This window comes from Phyllobates terribilis, unplaced genomic scaffold (genome assembly GCF_046119375.1).
Source record: "Phyllobates terribilis strain yellow unplaced genomic scaffold, ASM4611937v1 Scaffold_11__3_contigs__length_659146591, whole genome shotgun sequence".
In the NCBI taxonomy this organism is placed as follows: Eukaryota; Metazoa; Chordata; class Amphibia; order Anura; family Dendrobatidae; genus Phyllobates; species Phyllobates terribilis.
The window spans coordinates 609,448,319-609,469,473 of record NW_027362771.1 but is presented as its reverse complement, the minus strand read 5'-3'; the positions used below and the strand labels follow the sequence as shown (position 1 = coordinate 609,469,473).

At 40.7% G+C, this 21,155-nt stretch overlaps 11 non-coding genes across 11 annotated transcripts; all 11 read left to right on the top strand.

The window, feature by feature from the left end:
- Positions 1–6,202: 6,202 nt before the first annotated feature.
- TRNAL-AAG (transfer RNA leucine (anticodon AAG)) lies at positions 6,203–6,284 on the top strand. The gene has a single exon. It is a non-coding gene; the product is annotated as a tRNA-Leu (tRNA).
- Positions 6,285–7,644: 1,360 nt separating this feature from the next.
- On the top strand, positions 7,645–7,726 carry TRNAL-UAG (transfer RNA leucine (anticodon UAG)). Its single transcript has one exon. It is a non-coding gene; the product is annotated as a tRNA-Leu (tRNA).
- A 1,378-nt stretch (positions 7,727–9,104) lies between these two features.
- Positions 9,105–9,186, top strand: TRNAL-AAG (transfer RNA leucine (anticodon AAG)). Its single transcript has one exon. It is a non-coding gene; the product is annotated as a tRNA-Leu (tRNA).
- A 1,375-nt stretch (positions 9,187–10,561) lies between these two features.
- Positions 10,562–10,643, top strand: TRNAL-AAG (transfer RNA leucine (anticodon AAG)). Its single transcript has one exon. It is a non-coding gene; the product is annotated as a tRNA-Leu (tRNA).
- A 1,378-nt stretch (positions 10,644–12,021) lies between these two features.
- On the top strand, positions 12,022–12,103 carry TRNAL-AAG (transfer RNA leucine (anticodon AAG)). The gene has a single exon. It is a non-coding gene; the product is annotated as a tRNA-Leu (tRNA).
- A 1,378-nt stretch (positions 12,104–13,481) lies between these two features.
- TRNAL-AAG (transfer RNA leucine (anticodon AAG)) lies at positions 13,482–13,563 on the top strand. The gene has a single exon. It is a non-coding gene; the product is annotated as a tRNA-Leu (tRNA).
- A 1,376-nt stretch (positions 13,564–14,939) lies between these two features.
- TRNAL-AAG (transfer RNA leucine (anticodon AAG)) lies at positions 14,940–15,021 on the top strand. The gene has a single exon. It is a non-coding gene; the product is annotated as a tRNA-Leu (tRNA).
- A 1,378-nt stretch (positions 15,022–16,399) lies between these two features.
- TRNAL-AAG (transfer RNA leucine (anticodon AAG)) lies at positions 16,400–16,481 on the top strand. The gene has a single exon. It is a non-coding gene; the product is annotated as a tRNA-Leu (tRNA).
- A 1,377-nt stretch (positions 16,482–17,858) lies between these two features.
- TRNAL-AAG (transfer RNA leucine (anticodon AAG)) lies at positions 17,859–17,940 on the top strand. The gene has a single exon. It is a non-coding gene; the product is annotated as a tRNA-Leu (tRNA).
- Positions 17,941–19,319: 1,379 nt separating this feature from the next.
- On the top strand, positions 19,320–19,401 carry TRNAL-AAG (transfer RNA leucine (anticodon AAG)). The gene has a single exon. It is a non-coding gene; the product is annotated as a tRNA-Leu (tRNA).
- A 1,378-nt stretch (positions 19,402–20,779) lies between these two features.
- TRNAL-AAG (transfer RNA leucine (anticodon AAG)) lies at positions 20,780–20,861 on the top strand. Its single transcript has one exon. It is a non-coding gene; the product is annotated as a tRNA-Leu (tRNA).
- The last annotated feature ends 294 nt before the right edge of the window (positions 20,862–21,155 follow it).

Below are 21,155 nucleotides of genomic sequence, written 5' to 3'. Positions count from 1 at the left end.
CCTGGACTTCTCCTCCGCTTACCACCCACAGTCTAATGGTCAAGTGGAGCGGATCAATCAGAACCTGACCAGTTACCTTCGGCACTTCGTTAATGCCCACCATTCTGACTGGGTGGATCTCCTGCCATGGGCCGAATTCTCGTACAACAATCACGAGAGCGAGTCTTCCTACAAATCCCCGTTTTTTGTAGTCTACGGTCAGCATCCTCGGATCCCGTTTCCCGTCTCCACCTCGGCGGACAATCCGGCTGCGGAATCTCTTGTTAACAAATTTTCCTCCATATGGGAGAGTACCCGGTCCGCACTCCTTCTGTCATCCGAGCGTATGAAAAGACACGCTGACAAAAAACGTCTGGACCCTCCTCAATTTCGCCCTGGGGATAAAGTCTGGCTCTCGTCCAAATATGTCCGGCTCAAGATCCCTTCCTATAAGTTAGGGCCTCGGTTCATCGGCCCACTGGAGGTCATCAGTCAGATCAACCCGGTGGCCTATAAATTGAAACTCCCGGCCAACTTACGGATCCCTAACTCCTTCCATGTGTCTCTCCTCAAACCTGTGGTGCTTAACTCTTTTTCCAAGTCTACAGGTACGCCTCCTGCTCCGGTTTCTGCTGAGGACGAGTTTGAGGTAGAGAACATTCTTGCCACCAAAAGGGTAAGAGGAAAGACCTTTTTTCTGGTAGATTGGAAGGGGTTTGGTCCTGAGGAGAGAATGTGGGAGCCCCGGGAGAACATCCATGCCCCTCTCATCCTAGCTAAATTTCTGTCTGGCCTAAAAAAGGGGGGGCCTAAAGGGGGGGGTACTGTAGCGCTGGCGTCCCTGCCCTCTGCTAGGCAGGGACGCTGCTCCCCTCACCGCTCTGCTCCGTGCCCGGCGTCCTCTCCCCGCTCTGCTGTCAGCGCGCGCTCCTTCCCGGCGTCCTCCTCCCGCTCTGCTCTCAGCGCGCGCTCCTTCCCGGCCCCTGTGCTTAGGGCGCGCGCGCGCGCGCTCCCCTCCTCTTAGAGGGGCCGCGCGCGCCGTCCTAAGGAGTCCCCGGCCAATGGCCGGAGGACTTCATCATATATAAGGCACCTCCTCCAAAATGGAGGTGCCCGAGAAATGTTGTTTGCACCTGTGTCTCACCTGTGCTTCAGCCCTCAGGTCCCGTTGCCAGTTACCTGCCAGTTTCCTGCCAGTTTCCTGCTAGTTACTTGCCAGTTACCTGCCTGATTCCTGCCTGAATACTTGTTACCTGTCTGCCAGTCTGAGGTCCGACGGTCTGCCTTCTACTCCTGTCAGTCTGTCTAAAGGACCAGCCTGCCCGCTCACCTGGGAGCGCATATCAGCTACCTGCCTGCTTGCCAGCCCGGAGGTCCCGTTGTCACGTGCGGTGACCACCAGCTATTCCAGAGACTCTTGCCCGCTCACCTGGGAGCGCTTCTCCGTTACCTACCTGCCTGCCAGCCCGGAGGTTCCGCCGTCACGTGCCGTGACCACCTGCTATTCCAGAGACTCTCGCTTGCTCACCTGGGAGCACACGTCTACCATCTGCCTGCTAGCCTACCCGGAGGTTCTGCCATCACAGGTCGTACCTACCCCTTACCCAGAGACTGCCCTGATCACTTGCCGTAACTCCCTGTCCGTTCACCCAGAGACTGCCACCCGCTCCCTTACAAGGGCCGCCCCCTTGTATAGTAGCTCAGAGGTTCCGCCTCCCAGACCCGTTACACTGCTTAATAATGTGAGAGAGCCTTCTTAAGTAGTCTTGCCTTTCATTGGACACACCTGCCAAACTAATTAGCACAGGTGTCTGCAATTGCTTACAGTGATATAAAGAGCCCTGACACACATCACCATCAATGAGTTTAACTGACAAACAAACAAATTCTTCCCTTATCACTCCTAAACACTTTTTGCATAATAATTTGGAACGCGGTGTACATGTGCTTTTCCACAAAACACCAGCGGTTCACGTAGTGAATCTTACAGTTCTAACTTGCCAACCGTGGTCTGTATGGAATTGTTCAATAAAGGGCCCAAAATTAAGATAACATAGATGGGAGAGGTCTCTATGAATAGGAATTCCTAAGTATTTGATACCCTGTGAGGGCCAGGCAAAGGGAAAGTTGGACTGGATGGAATCCTATATGGATTTGGGGAGGGAGACATCGAGGGCCTCAGACTTCGCTGCATTGATTTTAAAATTTTACCATGTAACAAAGTGATCTATTTCAGCCATAACAGCATGGATGGATATATGTGATTGAGTGATATATACTAGGACATCATCAGCAAATAGAGAGCACTTGTACTCGGTGCCTCCCACCTCAATCCACCTAATATTGGGGTTATGGCGAATTGATGAGAGCAGGTGCTCCGTCACTAGGATGTATAAGAGAGGGGACAGAGGACATCCCTGCCTTGTCCCATTGGTGATTGTGAAAGGTGATGAAAATGTTCTGACGCACCCCCTGGGCCTTGGGACACCCGGAGCCGGACCCTTTTTGGTGGATGCTGGTGGTTGTAGTCTTCGTGGCGGCGACCCGGTTCCGTGGCTCAGGGCGGTCAAACCAGTGGCGGAACTATTCATGTGGTTTTGATGTTTAAATGTCCGACTGCGCCACCCGTGGATTGCGGTCAGAGTGAACCGCCGCTACAGGGCAGACCGCTGAGGCTGGTGTTGTGGGTGCAGCAGAGCGTAGCATAACTCCCCACGGGAGGAGTATAGCCTCAGGGCAGTGTATGCGGAGGATGGGGGTGATGGTGCAGGGCAGCAGCAGTAACGACACGGAGTCAGTGATGCAGTCCAGGGCCTTTACTCACAGTTCTTATTATCCAGACCACGTCTGCAGGTGACGGCTGCCCACGTCGTACTGTACTCACCAGGTGAGGGGCTCAGACAACTCCCAGATAACTTTGGAGCACTTCACAGGACCCCCTTTGTGTGTCCTTTGTCTGGCCTTTCTTACCAACACTTCTGTCCGGCTGCCTCGGGCCTCCTCTTGGTAAACTTGGCGCCAGTTTCCCTGACCCTATGTGGTGCCTTCCTAGCGGGTGTAGCGAGGGGCTGCGCCACATAAAATGTCAGAGCCTCCGGTTTCTATCTGAGGGTCGTTTCCTGCCTCCACTAGTTTCGGGGACCGGTCTCCCCCTTTGGCCTGACCCCTCCACGCAGGTGGATTCGGGCGTGCGGTGGCGACTCGCCCGTCCGCACCCCTGGGATCCCTTCATTCCTCGTTCCTGGAGCCTTCTCCGCTCCTCTTCCTTCCTTCTCCCTCTTCCAGGCCTGGGCCTCTGTTACTAGGCCCGCCTCCGGAGCAGAGCTCATGCAGGGCCCCTGCTCCCTGCCACTTCTGCTCAGACTTCTCTGCACTGTACTAAGATGGTGCCCACCTTTTATACTCCCTTCTCAATGCACCCAGGAACTGCTTCCTCCCTGCTCCTGCACTACAGGGTTCCCCTTCCTCAGTGTTCTCTCCCCCCACTCCAGCCAGGGACAGGGACTGTCGTGCCCATCTCAGGGGCATATTGGTCGCCCTGCCCCACGGCAATGTGGTGTAATGCATGCAGGTGTCGGGTCCTGATCCACACTCCATCCTTACCTGAGAGTGAGATATCACACCTCTGGGTGAGGTGCAATACGTCTGTAGCAACCGAGCCCTCAGGGTGCTACAGTTCCATTTATCTTCAGCCTAGGTGACGTATTGCGATACAGGGCCGTGATTTTGGCTATAAAAGGGTCCCCTAGACCCCTACCCCAAGCTTTTTAAGAGAATCATATATGGCGTGCCAGGAGACTCTATGGAATGCTTTCTCAGCATCCAACGAGAGTATCTAATTACAAATTTTTAACTGCATCTAGCCCAGGAAATACTTTGTGCCTAGTAGCAGTGTCTGCTAGTCAGCGGATTATCCCGGCTGTTAAGCAAGCTACACCACCTGTAGTTTAGACACTTAATTTTTTCAAAGGAAATGCTTCGGGACCATGGGATACTCAGTGAAGAGCATCAGGAGGCACCCCAAGGCATAGGGGCTGGGACTGGCAGTAGGATGCCTTGCGGTGGACAGCCGAGCTCGATCCTTATAAAAGCTTTTTAATTGCAGCAGCTTTAGTGGACGCTACTGGAGCTGGAATTACGCGGCTGCTGGCATGAGACTTGCCCTCCAATAAATCCTTGTAAATGGATTTAAAGTGTATTCATTCAAATTAGAGAGACAATTTAAATTAAAAAGCTTAGTGCTGCCTCCACCACAGGGGGGCTCGCTCGACCCACCAGCGGACAGGCACCAGTATTGGGAGAGGGGGGCTGGCCAACAGGGTTCACCGCGGCTCTCGCACAAACCCGGCGACACGGAGGTGGCACGGGCAGGAGCGGACTGGCCGTGTCGGCTTCTCACTTTTTGGATTTTAGAAGGGCATGAAATGCCTATATCTGTGTCTCCCCCTCCTTTTACTCCTCCACCTCTTTTATTTTCGCATGACTATATGTACTTGTCAGTTTTCCATGTGTTAGTTGTGTCTTCTGAGCAGTTTGTCAGCTTTTGGACACCTTTGAAGGTGTTTTCTATGTGTTTCTATGTGTTTTTGTTTGCCTGCCATTGGTTTTAACGGTGTTCGAAGGTGTTCGACGAACAGTTCGACGAACAGTTCGGCGAACACACGGGTGTTCGACGAACCGAACCGAACTCGAACACTACGGGGGTGGCTCAACACTAATCATTAGCAAATTTCTGATTTAAATAAGTTTGAACATCTGTATGAGGTAGCGTGGCTGAGCGGTCTAAGGCGCTGGATTAGGCTCCAGTCTCTCTGGAGGCGTGGGTTCAAATCCCACCGCTGCCATTATTTATTTGGATCTAATTTTTACCAAAAATTAGGAAACAGTTGAGGAAGTATAAGGGGTTGAGAATTTAGGAGGCAGCGGTAATTTTATCCTATACTTTTGAACTACAAAAGGTGGAAAACCTGCGAAAACTGAGATTTTAAGATTGGACTGTAGAAAGGCAGTTTTTAATGGACTCAGTAAAAAGGAAGGAAAAGTAGGATGTTCTTAAGGAAAGAAATGTCCAGGAAGGATGGGAGATTTTGCTAAATTAAATTCTCACTGCACAATCAGTAACAATCCCAAAAAGAAGGAAGAATGGAAAGCATTTATGGAGACCAGGATGGCTGAATACTGAACTTAAAAGCCTGCTAAAAAGGAACAAAGAAATGAATATCAAATGAAAAGAAGTGTTCATATCTAAAGAAGAATATAATGCTGTCTGCTGGGAAAGGTGGGCTAGCGTTAGAAGAGTTAAAGCCAGTAATGAAGTGAGGCTTGCAAGAGAGACAAAAAGCAATAAGAAAGGATTTTGGAAGTAAGTCAAAAGTTAAAGAAAAGCCAAAGATGCTATAGGATTTTTAAAGGATGAAAAGGGTAAAGTGGTCAATAATGATGTTGAGAAGATTGAACTTTTAAATTCCTGTTTTGCTTCTGTGTTCTCTAAGAAAGCAAATGTAACATCAAGTGATCTTCACTGTGCTGTAGAAGAAAAGGAACATGTGAGCAAGTCATACGTATGAATACAGCATATGAATAGTCATGTTGGCTTTAGGCATCAGAATTAATTACATAATTTACCATCTATGTTACATCGATGTCAGTTCAATCAATGATCAACGATTCTCAAAATTTGCCAATATCAATCTTGGTCAAATGAAGTCTAACTGCTAGCTCATATCCCTGCTGCCTTTTTAGGATTATCAATACAGGATGAGCAGAGTGATTAGCAAACATAAACAGAGCCATGCTGCTTCTGCTGCTTTCCAGTAAGTCACCCAAGTGATGGATTCATAGCTACACTACTCTGCACTGCTGTATAATGTCTTCCTTGCTGCTGCTTCTGATTATCTGTTACGTACAGGCAGGGGTGTAGGAATCCTTCATGTTTGAGTGTCCTGTATGTGGTAGATCATAGCAAGTAATCTATACCACCTAATTCAGTGATATCTAAAAATTAGCAATTGAGCCAACAGAGGAAAGATTAGTTAAATATCTGGATACAAGTCATATGTTTTGCAAAATGGTGCCCCAGAGTCAATGTACAAACAAATCCCTAATAATTACGTTGCTCATGCATAATAACATTTGTATTTTTGTCTAATTAGATATACAATGTTTTCTGCCACTTATATCATTAGCAAATATCTGATTTAAATAAGTTTAAACATCCGTATAAGGTAGCGTGGCCGAGCGGTCTAAGGCGCTGGATTAAGGCTCCAGTCTCTCTGGAGGCGTGGGTTCAAATCCCACCATTGCCATTATTTATTTGGATCTAATTTTTACCAAAAATTAGGAAACAGTTGAGGAAGTAAAGGGGATAGAGATTTTAGGAGGCAGCGGTAATTCTATCCTATACTTTTGAACTACAAAAGGAGGAAAACCTGCGAAAACTGAGATTTTAAGATTGGACTGTAGAAAGGCAGTTTTTAATGGACTCGGTAAAAAGGAAGGAAAGGTAGGATGTTCTAAAGGAAAGTATTGTCCAGGAAGGATGGGAGATTTTGCTAAATTAAATTCTCACAGCACAATCAGTAACAATCCCGAAAAGAAGGAAGAATGGAAAGCATTTATGGAGACCAGGATGGCTGAATACTGAACTTAAAAGCTTGCTAAAAAGGAACAAAGAAATGAATATCAAATGGAAAGAAGAATATAATGCTGTCTGCAGGGAAAGCTGGGCTAGCATTAGAAGAGCTAAAGCCAGTAATGAATTGAGGCTTGCAAGAGAGACCAAAAGCAATAAGAAAGGATTTTGGAAGTAAGTCAAAAGTTAAAGAAAAGCCAAAGATGCTTTAGGATTTTTAAAAGATGAAAAGGGTAAAGTGGTCAATAATGATGTTGAGAAGACTGAACTTTTAATTTCCTATTTGGCTTCTGTGTTCTCTAAGAAAGTAAATGTAACATCAAGTGATCTTCACTGTGCTGTAAAAGAAAACGAACATGTGAGCAAGTCATACGTATGAATACAGCATGTGAATAGTCATGTTGGCTTTAGGCATCAGAATTAATTACATAATTTACCATCTATGTTACATCCATGTCAGTTCAATCAATGATCAACCATTCTCAAAATTTGCCAAAGTCAATCTTGCTCAAAAGAAGTCTAACTGCTAGCTCATATCCCTGCTGCCTTTTAGGATTATCAATACAGGATGAGTAGAGTGATTAGCAAACATAAACAGAGCCATGCTGCTTCTGCTGCTTTCCAGTAAGTCACCCAAGTGATGGATTCATAGCTACACTGCTCTGCACTGCTGTATAATGTCTTCCTTGCTGCTGCTTCTGATTATCTGTTACGTACAGGCAGGGGTGTAGGAATCCTTCATGTTTGAGTGTCCTGTATGTGGGTTATCATAGCAAATAATCTATACCACCTAATTCAGTGATATCTAAAAATTAGCGGATGAGCCAACAGAGGAAAGATTAGTTAAATATCTGGATACAAGTCATATGTTTTGTAAAATGGTGCCCCAAACTCAATGTACAAACAATTCCCTGATAATTACGTTGCTGTTGCATAATAACATTTGTCTTTTTGTCATATTGGATATAAAATATTTTCTGCCACTTACATCAAAAGCAAACTTCTGATATAAATAAGTTAAAACATATGTAAGAGGAAGCGTGGCCGAGCGGTCTAAGGCGCTGGATTTAGACTCCAGTCTCTCTGGAGGCGTGGGTTCAAATCCCACCGCTGCCATTATTTATTTAGATCAAATTTTTACCAAAAATTAGGAAACGGTTGAGGAAGTAAAGGGGATTGAGAACTTAGGAGGCAGCGATCATGCTATCCTATAATTTTGAACTACAAAAGGAGGAAAACCTGCAAAAACTGAGATTTTAAGATTGGACTGTAGAAAGACAGTTTTTAATGGACTCAGTAAAAAGTAAGGAAAGGTAGGATGTTCTAAAGGAAAGAAATGTCCAGGAAAGATGGGAGATTTTGCTAAATTTAATTCTCACTGCACAATCAGTAACAATCCCGAAAAGAAGGAAGAATGGAAAGCATTTATTGAGACCAGGAAGGCTGAAGACTGAACTTAAAAGCTTGATTAAAAGGAACAAAGAAATGAGTATCAAATGGGAAGAAGGGTTCATATCTAAAGAAGAATATAATGCTGTCTGCAGGGAAAGCTGGGCTAGCGTTAGAAGAGCTAAAGCCCGTAATGAATTGAGGCTTGCAAGAGAGACCAAAAACAATAAGAAAGGATTTTGGAAGTAAGTCAAAAGTTAAAGAAAAGCCAAAGATGCTATAGGATTTTTAAAAGATGAAAAGGGTAATGTGGTCAATAATGATGTTGAGAAGACTGAACTTTTAAATTCCTATTTGGCTTCTCTGTTCTCTAAGAAAGCAAATGTAACATCAAGTGATCTTCACTGTGCTGTAGAAGAAAAGGAACATGTGAAAAAGTCATACGTATGAATACTGCATATGAGTGTTCATGTTAGCTTTAGGCATCAGAATTAATTACATAATTTACCATCTATGTTACATCCATGTCAGTTCAATCAATGATCAACCATTCTCAAAATTTGCCAAAATCAATCTTGGTCAAATGAGGTCTAACTGCTAGCTCATATCCCTGCTGCCTTTTTAGGATTATCAATACAGGATGAGCACAGTGATTACAAACATAAACAGAGCCATGCTGCTTCTGCTGCTTTCCAGTAAGTCACCCTAGTGATGAACTCATAGCTACACTGCTCTGCACTGCTGTATAATGTCTTACTTGCTGCTGCTTCTGATTATCTGTTATGTACAGGCAGGGGTGTAGGAATCCTTCATGTTTGAGTGTCCTGTATGTGGGAGATCATAGCAAGTAATCTATACCAGCTAATTCAGTGATATCTAAAAATTAGCGGATGAGCCAACAGAGGAAAGATTAGTTAAATATCTGGAGACAAGTCATATGTTTTGCAAAATGGTGCCCCAGAGTCAATGTAAAAACAAATCCCTGATAACTACGTTGCTCATGCATAATAACATTTGTATTTTTGTCTAATTAGATATACAATGTTTTCTGCCACTTATATCATTAGCAAATTTCTGATTTAAATAAGTTTGAACATCCGTATGAGGTAGCGTGGCCGAGTGGTCTAAGGTGCTGGAGTAAGGCTCCAGTCTCTCTGGAGGCGTGGGTTCAAATCCCATTGCAGCCATTATTTATTTGGATATAATTTTTACCAAAAATTAGAAAACAGTTGAGAAAGTAAAGGGGATTGAGAATTTAGGAGGCAGCGTTAATTCTATCCTATACTTTTGAACTACAAAAGTGGAAAACCTGTGAAAACTAAGATTTTAAGATTGGACTGTAGAAAGGCAGTTTTTAATGGACTCAGTAAAAAGGAAGGAAAGGTAGAATGTTATAAAGGAAAGAAATGTCCAGGAAGGATGGGAGATTTTGCTAAATTAAATTCTCACTGCACAATCAGTAACAATCCCGAAAAGAAGGAAGAATGGAAAGCATTTATGGAGACCAGGATGGCTAAATACTGAAATGAAAAGCTTGCTAAAAAGGAACAAAGAAATGAATATCAAATGAAAAGAAGGGTTCATATCTAAAGAATATAATGCTGTCTGCAGGGAAAGCTGTGCTAGCATTAGAAGAGCTAAAGCCAGTAATGAAGTGAGGCTTGCAAGAGAGACCAAAGGCAATAAGAAAGGTTTTTGGAAGTAAGTCAAAAGTTAAAGAAAAGCCAAAGATGCTATAGGATTTTTAAAGGATGAAAAGGGTAAAGTGGTCAATAATGATGTTGAGAAAACTGAACTTTTAAATTCCTATTTTGCTTCTGTGTTCTCTAAGAAAGCAAATGTAACATCAAGTGATCTTCACTGTGCTGTAGAAGAAAATGAACATGTGAGCAAGTCATACATAAGAATACGGCATATGAATAGTCATGTTGGCTTTAGGCATCAGAATTAATTACATAATTTACCATCTATGTTACAACGATGTCAGTTCAATCAGTTATCAACGATTCTCAAAATTTGCCAAAATCAATCTTGGTCAAATGAAGTCTAACTGCTAGCTCATATCCCTGCTGCCTTTTTAGGATTATCAATACAGGATGAGCAGAGTGATTAGCAAACATAAACAGAGCCATGCTGCTTCTGCTGCTTTCCAGTAAGTCACCCTAGTGATGAACTCATAGCTACACTGCTCTGCACTGCTGTATAATGTCTTCCTTGCTGCTGCTTCTGATTATTTGTTACGTACAGGCAGCGGTGTAGGAATCCTTCATGTTTGAGTGTCCTGTATGTGGGAGATCATAGCAAGAAATCTATACCACCTAATTCAGTGATATCTAAAAATTAGCGGTTGAGGCAACAGAGGAAAGATTAGTTAAATATCTGGATACAAGTCATATGTTTTGCAAAATGGTGCCCCAGAGTCAATGTACAAACAAATCCCTGATAATTGCGTTGCTCATGCATAATAACATTTGTATTTTTGTCTAATTAGTTATACAATGTTTTCCGCAACTTATATCATTAGTAAATTTCTGATTTAAATAAGTTTGAACATCTGTTTGAGGTAGCGTGGCCGAGCGGTCTAAGGCGCTAGATTAAGGCTCCAGTCTCTCTGGAGGCGTGGGTTCAAATCCCACCGCTGCCATTATTTATTTGGATCTAATTTTTACCAAAAATTAGGAATCAGTTGAAGAAGTATAGGGGGTTGAGAATTTAGGAGGCAGCAGTAATTTTATCCTATACTTTTGAACTACAAAAGGTGGAAATCTTGCGAAAACTGAGATTTTAAGATTGGACTGTAGAAAGGCAGTTTTTAATGGACTCAGTAAAAAGGAAGGAAAAATAGGATGTTCTAAAGGAAAGAAATGTCCAGGAAGGATGGGTATTTTGCTAAATTAAATTCTCACTGCACAATCAGTAACAATCCCGAAAAGAAGGAAGAATGGAAAGCATTTATGGAGACAAGGATGGCTGAATACTGAACTTAAAAGCTTGCTAAAAAGGAACAAAGAAATGAATATCAAATGAAAAGAAGGGTTCATATCTAAAGAAGAATATAATGCTGTCTGCAGGGAAAGGTGGGCTAGCGTTAGAAGAGCTAAAGCCAGTAATGAAGTGAGGCTTGCAAGAGAGACCAAAAGCAATAAGAAAGGATTTTGGAAGTAAGTCAAAAGTTAAAGAAAAGCCAAAGATGCTATAGGATTTTTAAAGGACGAAAAGGGTAAAGTGGTCAATAATGATGTTGAGAAGACTGAACTTTTAAATTCCTGTTTTGCTTCTGTGTTCTCTAAGAAAGCAAATGTAACATCAAGTGATCTTCACTGTGCTGTAGAAGAAAAGGAACATGTGAGCAAGTCATACATAAGAATACAGCATATGAATAGTCATGTTGGCTTTAGGCATCAGAATTAATTACATAATTTACCATCTATGTTACATCGATGTCAGTTCAATCAATGATCAACGATTCTCAAAATTTGCCAAAATCAAACTTGGTCAAATGAAGTCTAACTGCTAGCTCATATCCCTGCTGCCTTTTTAGGATTATCAATACAGGATGAGCAGAGTGATTAGCAAACATAAACAGAGCCATGCTGCTTCTGCTGCTTTCCAGTAAGTCACCCTAGTGACGAACTCATTGCTACACTGCTCTGCACTGCTGTATAATGTCTTCCTTGCTGCTGCTTCTGATTATCTGTTACCTACAGGCAGGGGTGTAGGAATCCTTCATTTTTGAGTGTCCTGTATGTGGGAGATCATAGCAAGTAATCTATACCACCTAATTCAGTGATATCTAAAAATTAGCAATTGAGCCAACAGAGGAAATATTAGTTAAATGTCTGGATACAAGTCATATGTTTTGCAAAATGGTGCCCCAGAGTCAATGTACAAACAAATCCCTAATAATTACGTTGCTCATGCATAATAACATTTGTATTTTTGTCTAATTAGATATGCAATGTTTTCTGCCACTTATATCATTAGCAAATATCTGATTTAAATAAGTTTGAACATCCGTATGAGGTAGCGTGGCCGAGCGGTCTAAGGCGCTGGATTAAGGCTCCAGTTTCTCTGGAGGCGTGGGTTCAAATCCCACCGCTGCCATTATTTATTTGGATCTAATTTTTACCAAAAATTAATAAACAGTTGAGGAAGAAAAGGGGATTGAGAATTTAGGAGACAGCGGTAATTGTATCCTATACTTTTGAACTACAAAAGGTGGAAAACCTGCGAAAACTGAGATTTTAAGATTGGACTGTAGAAAGGCAGTTTTTAATGGACTCAGTAAAAAGGAAGGAAAGGTAGAATGTTCTAAAGGAAAGAAATGTCCAGGAAGGATGGGAGATTTTGCTAAATTAAATTCTCACTGCACAATCAGTAACAATCCCGAAAAGAAGGAAGAATGGAAAGCATTTATGGAGACCAGGATGGCTGAATACTGAACTTAAAAGCTTGCTAAAAAGGAACAAAGAAATGAATATCAAGTGAAAAAAGGGTTCATATCTAAAGAAGAATATAATGCTGTCTGCAGGGAAAGCTGGGCTAGCGTTAGAAGAGCTAAAGCCAGTAATGAATTGAGGCTTGCAAGAGAGACCAAAAGCAATAAGAAAGGATTTTGGAAGTAAGTCAAAAGTTAAAGAAAAGCCAAAGATGCTATAGGATTTTTAAAGGATGAAAAGGGTAAAGTGGTCAATAATGATGTTGAGAAGACTGAACTTTTAAATTCCTGTTTTGCTTCTGTGTTCTCTAAGAAAGCAAATGTAACATCAAGTGATCTTCACTGTGCTGTAGAAGAAAAGGAACATGTGAGCAAGTCATACGTTTGAATACGGCATATGAATAGTCATGTTGGCTTTAGGCATCAGAATTAACTACATAATTTACCATCTGTGTTACATCCATGTCAGTTCAATCAATGATCAACCATTCTCAAAATTTGCCAAAATCAATCTTGGTCAAAAGAAGTCTAACTGCTAGCTCATATCCCTGCTGCATTTTTAGGATTATCAATACAGGATGAGCAGAGTGATTAGCAAACATAAACAGAGCCATGCTGCTTCTGCTGCTTTCCAGTAAGTCACCCTAGTCATGGATTCATAGCTACACTGCTCTGCACTGCTGTATAATGTCTTCCTTGCTGCTGCTTCTGATTATCTGTTACGTACAGGCAGGGGTGTAGGAATCCTTCAAGTTTGAGTGTCCTGTATGTGGGAGATCATAGCAAGTAATCTATACCACCTAATTCAGTGATATCTAAAAATTAGCGGTTGAGCCAACAGAGGAAAGATTAGTTAAATATCTGGATAGAAGTCATATGTTTTGCAAAATGGTGCCCCAGAGTCAATGTACAAACAAATCCCTGATAATTACGTTGCTCATACATAATAACATTTGTATTTTTGTCTAATTAGATATACAATGTTTTCTGCCACTTATATCATTAGCAAATATCTGATTTAAATAAGTTTGAACATCCGTATGAGGTAGCGTGGCCGAGTGGTCTAAGGCGCTGGATTAAGGCTCCAGTCTCTCTGGAGGCGTGGGTTCAAATCCCACCGCTGCCTTTATTTATTTGGATCTAATTTTTACCAAAAATTAGGAAACAGTTGAGGACGTAAAGGGGATTGATAATTTAGGAGACAGCGGTAATTCTGTCCTATACTTTTGAACTACAAAAGGTGGAAAACCTGCGAAAACTGAGATTTTAAGATTGGACTGTAGAAAGGCAGTTTTTAATGGACTCAGTAAAAATGAAGGAAAGGTAGAATGTTCTAAAGGAAAGAAATGTCCAGGAAGGATGGGAGATTTTGCTAAATTAAATTCTCACTGCACAATCAGTAACAATCCCGAAAAGAAGGAAGAATGGAAAGTATTTATGGAGACCAGGATGGCTGAATACTGAACTTAAAAGCTTGCTAAAAAGGAACAAAGAAATGAATATCAAATGAAAAGAAGGGTTCATATCTAAAGAAGAATATAATGCTGTCTGCAGGGAAAGGTGGGCTTTCATTAGAAGAGCTAAAGCCAGTAATGAAGTGAGGCTTGCAAGAGAGACCAAAAGCAATAAGAAAGGATTTTGGAAGTAAGTCAAAAGTTAAAGAAAAGCCAAAGATGCTATAGGATTTTTAAAGGATGAAAAGGGTAAAGTGGTCAATAATGATGTTGAGAAGACTGAACTTTTAAATTCCTGTTTTGCTTCTGTGTTCTCTAAGAAAGCAAATGTAACATCAAGTGATCTTCACTGTGCTGTAGAAGAAAAGGAACATGTGAGCAAGTCATACGTATGAATACGGCATATGAATAGTCATGTTGGCTTTAGGCATCAGAATTAACTACATAATTTACCATCTATGCTACATCCATGTCAGTTCAATCAATGATCAACCATTCTCAAAATTTGCCAAAATCAATCTTGGTCAAAAGAAGTCTAACTGCTAGCTCATATCCCTGCTGTCTTTTTAGGATTATCAATACAGGATGAGTAGAGTGATTAGCAAACATAAACAGAGCCATGCTGCTTCTGCTACTTTCCAGTAAGTCACCCTAGAGATAAATTCATAGCTACACTGTTCTGCACTGCTGTATAATGTCTTCCTTGCTGCTTCTGATTATCTGTTACGTACAGGCAGGGGTGTAGGAATCCTTCATGTTTGAGGGTCCTGTATATGGGAGATCATAGCAAGTAATCTATACCACCTAATTCAGTGATATCTAAAAATTAGTGGATGAGCCAACAGAGGAAAGATTAGTTAAATATCTGGATACAAGTCATATGTTTTGTAAAATGGTGCCCCAGAGTCAATGTACAAACAAATCCCTGATAACTGCATTGCTCATGCATAATAACATTTGTATTTTTGTCTAGTTAGTTATACAATGTTTCCCGCAACTTATATCATTAGCAAATTTCTGATTTAAATAAGTTTGAACATCTATATGAGGTAGCGTGGCCGAGCGGTCTAAGGCGCTGGATTAAGGCTCCAGTCTCTCTGGAGGCGTGGGTTCAAATCCCACCGCTGCCATTATTTATTTGGATCTAATTTTTACCAAAAATTAGGAAACAGTTGAGGAAGTAAAGGGGATTGAGAATTTAGGAGACAGCGGTAATTCTATCCTATACTTTTGAACTACAAAAGGTGGAAAACCTGCGAAAACTGAGATTTTAAGATTGGACTGTAGAAAGCAGTTTTTAATGGACTCAGTAAAATGGAAGGAAAGGTAGAATGTTCTAAAGGAAAGAAATGTCCAGGAAGGATGGGAGGTTTTGATAAATTAAATTCTCACTGCACAATCAGTAACAATCCCGAAAAGAAGGAAGAATGGAAAGCATTTATGGAGACCAGGATGGCTGAATACTGAACTTAAAAGCTTGCTAAAAAGGAACAAAGAAATGAATATCAAGTGAAAAGAAGGGTTCATATCTAAAGAAGAATATAATGCTGTCTGCAGGGAAAGGTGGGCTAGCGTTAGAAAAGCTAAAGCCAGTAATGAATTGAGGTTTGCAAGAGAGACCAAAAGCAATACGAAAGGATTTTGGAAGTAAGTCAAAAGTTAAAGAAAAGCCAAAGATTCTATAGGATTTTTAAAGGATGAAAAGGGTAAAGTGGTCAATAATGATGTTGAGAAGACTGAACTTTTAAATTCCTGTTTTGCTTCTGTGTTCTCTAAGAAAGCAAAGGTAACATCAAGTGATCTTCACTGTGCTGTAGAAGAAAAGGAACATGTGAGCAAGTCATACGTATGAATACGGCATATGAATAGTCATGTTGGCTTTAGGCATAAGAATTAACTACATAATTTACCATCTATGTTACATCCATGTCAGTTCAATCAATGATCAACCATTCTCAAAATTTGCCAAAATCAATCTTGGTCAAAAGAAGTCTAACTGCTAGCTCATAAACCTGCTGCCTTTTTAGGATTATCAATACAGGATGAGCAGAGTGATTAGCAAACATAAACAGAGCCATGCTGCTTCTGCTGCTTTCCAGTAAGTCACCCTTGTGATGAATTCATAGCTACACTGCTCTGCTCTGCTGTATAATGTCTTCCTTGCTGCTGCTTCTGATTATCTGTTACGTACAGGCAGGGGTGTAGGAATCCTTCATGTTTGGGGGTCCTGTATATGGGAGATCATAGCAAGTAATCTATACCACCTAATTCAGTGATATCTAAAAATTAGTGGATGAGCCAACAGAGGAAAGATTAGTTAAATATCTGGATACAAGTCATATGTTTTGTAAAATGGTGCCCCAGAGTCAATGTACAAACAAATCCCTGATAACTGCATTGCTCATGCATAATAACATTTGTATTTTTGTCTAGTTAGTTATACAATGTTTCCCGCAACTTATATCATTAGCAAATTTCTGATTTAAATAAGTTTGAACATCTATATGAGGTAGCGTGGCCGAGCGGTCTAAGGCGCTGGATTAAGGCTCCAGTCTCTCTGGAGGCGTGGGTTCAAATCCCACCGCTGCCATTATTTATTTGGATCTAATTTTTACCAAAAATTAGGAAACAGTTGAGGAAGTAAAGGGGATTGAGAATTTAGGAGACAGCGGTAATTCTATCCTATACTTTTGAACTACAAAAGGTGGAAAACCTGCGAAAACTGAGATTTTAAGATTGGACTGTAGAAAGCAGTTTTTAATGGACTCAGTAAAATGGAAGGAAAGGTAGAATGTTCTAAAGGAAAGAAATGTCCAGGAAGGATGGGAGGTTTTGATAAATTAAATTCTCACTGCACAATCAGTAACAATCCCGAAAAGAAGGAAGAATGGAAAGCATTTTTGGAGACCAGGATGGCTGAATACTGAACTTAAAAGCTTGCTAAAAAGGAACAGAGAAATGAATATCAAGTGAAAAGAAGGGTTCATATCTAAAGAAGAATATAATGCTGTCTGCAGGGAAAGGTGGGCTAGCGTTAGAAGAGCTAAAGCCAGTAATGAATTGAGGTTTGCAAGAGAGACCAAAAGCAATACGAAAGGATTTTGGAAGTAAGTCAAAGTTAAAGAAAAGCCAAAGATGCTATAGGATTTTTAAAGGATGAAAAGGGTAAAGTGGTCAATAATGATGTTGAGAAGACTGAACTTTTAAATTCCTGTTTTGCTTCTGTGTTCTCTAAGAAAGCAAATGTAACATCAAGTGATCTTCACTGTGCTGTAGAAGAAAAGGAACATGTGAGCAAGTCATACGTATGAATACGGCATATGAATAGTCATGTTGGCTTTAGGCATAAGAATTAACTACATAATTTACCATCTATGTTACATCCATGTCAGTTCAATCAATGATCAACCATTCTCAAAATTTGCCAAATTCAATCTTGGTCAAAAGAAGTCTAACTGCTAGCTCATAAACCTGCTGCCTTTTTAGGATTATCAATACAGGATGAGCAGAGTGATTAGCAAACATAAACAGAGCCATGCTGCTTCTGCTGCTTTCCAGTAAGTCACCTTTGTGATGAATTCATAGCTACACTGCTCTGCTCTGCTGTATAATGTCTTCCTTGCTGCTGCTTCTGATTAACTGTTACGTACAGGCAGGGGTGTAGGAATCCTTCATGTTTGGGGGTCCTGTATATGGGAGATCATAGCAAGTAATCTATACCACCTAATTCAGTGATATCTAAAAATTAGTGGATGAGCCAACAGAGGAAAGATTAGTTAAATATCTGGATACAAGTCATATGTTTTGTAAAATGGTGCCTCAGAGTCAATGTACAAACAAATCCCTGATAACTGCATTGCTCATGCATAATAACATTTGTATTTTTGTCTAATTAGTTATACAATGTTTCCTGCAATTTATATCATTAGCAAATTTCTGATTTAAATAAGTTTGAACATCTATATGAGGTAGCGTGGCCGAGCGGTCTAAGGCGCTGGATTAAGGCTCCAGTCTCTCTGGAGGCGTGGGTTCAAATCCCACCACTGCCATTATTTATTTGGATCTAATTTTTACCAAAAATTAGGAAACAGTTGAGGAAGTAAAGGGGATTCAGAATTTAGGAGACAGCGGTAATTCTATCCTATACTTTTGAACTACAAAAGGTGGAAAACCTGCGAAAACTGAGATTTTAAGATTGGACGGTAGAAAGGCAGTTTTTAATGGACTCAGTAAAATGGAAGGAAAGGTAGAATGTTCTAAAGGAAAGAAATGTCCAGGAAGGATGGGAGATTTTGCTAAATTAAATTCTCACTGCACAATCAGTAACAATCCCAAAAAGAAGGAAGAATGGAAAGCATTTATGGAGACCAGGATGGCTGAATACTGAACTTAAAAGCTTGCTAAAAAGGAACAAAGAAATGAATATCAAATGAAAAGAAGGGTTCATATCTAAAGAAGAATATAATGCTGTCTGCAGGGAAAGGTGGGCTAGCGTTAGAAGAGCTAAAGCCAGTAATGAAGTGAGGCTTGCAAGAGAGACCAAAAGCAATAAGAAAGGATTTTGGAAGTAAGTCAAAAGTTAAAGAAAAGCCAAAGATGCTAAAGGATTTTTAAAGGATGAAAAGGGTAAAGTGGTCAATAATGATGTTGAGAAGACTGAACTTTTAAATTCCTGTTTTTCTTCTGTGTTCTCTAAGAAAGCAAATGTAACATCAAGTGATCTTCACTGTGCTGTAGAAGAAAAGGAACATGTGAGCAAGTCATACATAAGAATACGGCATATGAATAGTCATGTTGGCTTTAGGCATCAGAATTAATTACATAATTTACCATCTATGTTACATCGATGTCAGTTCAATCAATGATCAACCATTCTCAAAATTTGCCAAAATCAATCTTGGTCAAATGAAGTCTAACTGCTAGCTCATATCCCTGCTGCCTTTATAGGATTATCAATACAGGATGAGCAGAGTGATTAGCAAACATAAACAGAGCCATGCTGCTTCTGCTGCTTTCCAGTAAGTCACCCTAGTGATGGATTCATAGCTACACTGCTCTGCACTGCTGTATAATGTCTTCCTTGCTGCTGCTTCTGATTATCTGTTACGTACAGGCAGGGGTGTAGGAATCCTTCATGTTTGAGTGTCCTGTATGTGGGAGATCATAGCAAGTAATCTATACCACCTAATTCAGTGATATCTAAAAATTAGCGGTTGAGCCAACAGAGGAAAGATTAGTTAAATATGTGGATACAAGTCATATGTTTTGCAAAATGGTGCCCCAGAGTCAATGTACAAGCAAATCCCTGATAATTACGTTGCTCATGCATAATAACATTTGTATTTTTGTCTGATTAGATATACAATGTTTTCTGCCACTTATATCATTAGCAAATATCTGATTTAAATAAGTTTGAACATCCGTATGCGGTAGCGTGGCCGAGCGGTCTAAGTTGCTGGATTAAGGGTCCAGTCTCTCTGGAGGCGTGGGTTCAAATCCCACCGCTGCCATTATTTATTTGGATCTAATTTTTACCAAAAATTAATAAACAGTTGAGGAAGAAAAGGGGATTGAGAATTTAGGAGACAGCGGTAATTGTATCATATACTTTTGAACTACAAAAGGTGGAAAACCTGCGAAAACTGAGATTTTAAGATTGGACTGTAGAAAGGCAGTTTTTAATGGACTCAGTAAAAAGGAAGGAAAGGTAGAATGTTCTAAAGGAAAGAAATGTCCAGGAAGGATGGGAGATTTTGCTAAATTAAATTCTCACTGCACAATCAGTAACAATCCCGAAAAGAAGGAAGAATGGAAAGCATTTATGGAGACCAGGATGGCTGAATACTGAACTTAAAAGCTTGCTAAAAAGGAACAAAGAAATGAATATCAAGTGAAAAAAGGGTTCATATCTAAAGAAGAATATAATGCTGTCTGCAGGGAAAGCTGGGCTAGCGTTAGAAGAGCTAAAGCCAGTAATGAATTGAGGCTTGCAAGAGAGACCAAAAGCAATAAGAAAGGATTTTGGAAGTAAGTCAAAAGTTAAAGAAAAGCCAAAGATGCTATAGGATTTTTAAAGGATGAAAAGGGTAAAGTGGTCAATAATGATGTTGAGAAGACTGAACTTTTAAATTCCTGTTTTGCTTCTGTGTTCTCTAAGAAAGCAAATGTAACATCAAGTGATCTTCACTGTGCTGTAGAAGAAAAGGAACATGTGAGCAAGTCATACGTTTGAATACGGCATATGAATAGTCATGTTGGCTTTAGGCATCAGAATTAACTACATAATTTACCATCTGTGTTACATCCATGTCAGTTCAATCAATGATCAACCATTCTCAAAATTTGCCAAAATCAATCTTGGTCAAAAGAAGTCTAACTGCTATCTCATATCCCTGCTGCATTTTTAGGATTATCAATACAGGATGAGCAGAGTGATTAGCAAACATAAACAGAGCCATGCTGCTTCTGCTGCTTTCCAGTAAGTCACCCTAGTCATGGATTCATAGCTACACTGCTCTGCACTGCTGTATAATGTCTTCCTTGCTGCTGCTTCTGATTATCTGTTACGTACAGGCAGGGGTGTAGGAAACCTTCAAGTTTGAGTGTCCTGTATGTGGGAGATCATAGCAAGTAATCTATACCACCTAATTCAGTGATATCTAAAAATTAGCGGTTGAGCCAACAGAGGAAAGATTAGTTAAATATCTGGATACAAGTCATCTGTTTTGCAAAATGGTGCCCCAGAGTCAATGTACAAACAAATCCCTGATAATTACGTTGCTCATACATAATAACATTTGTATTTTTGTCTAATTAGATATACAATGTTTTCTGCCACTTATATCATTAGCAAATATCTGATTTAAATAAGTTTGAACATCCGTATGAGGTAGCGTGGCCGAGTGGTCTAAGGCGCTGGATTAAGGCTCCAGTCTCTCTGGAGGCGTGGGTTCAAATCCCACCGCTGCCTTTATTTATTTGGATCTAATTTTTACCAAAAATTAGGAAACAGTTGAGGACGTAAAGGGGATTGATAATTTAGGAGACAGCGGTAATTCTGTCCTATACTTTTGAACTACAAAAGGTGGAAAACCTGCGAAAACTGAGATTTTAAGATTGGACTGTAGAAAGGCAGTTTTTAATGGACTCAGTAAAAATGAAGGAAAGGTAGAATGTTCTAAAGGAAAGAAATGTCCAGGAAGGATGGGAGATTTTGCTAAATTAAATTCTCACTGCACAATCAGTAACAATCCCGAAAAGAAGG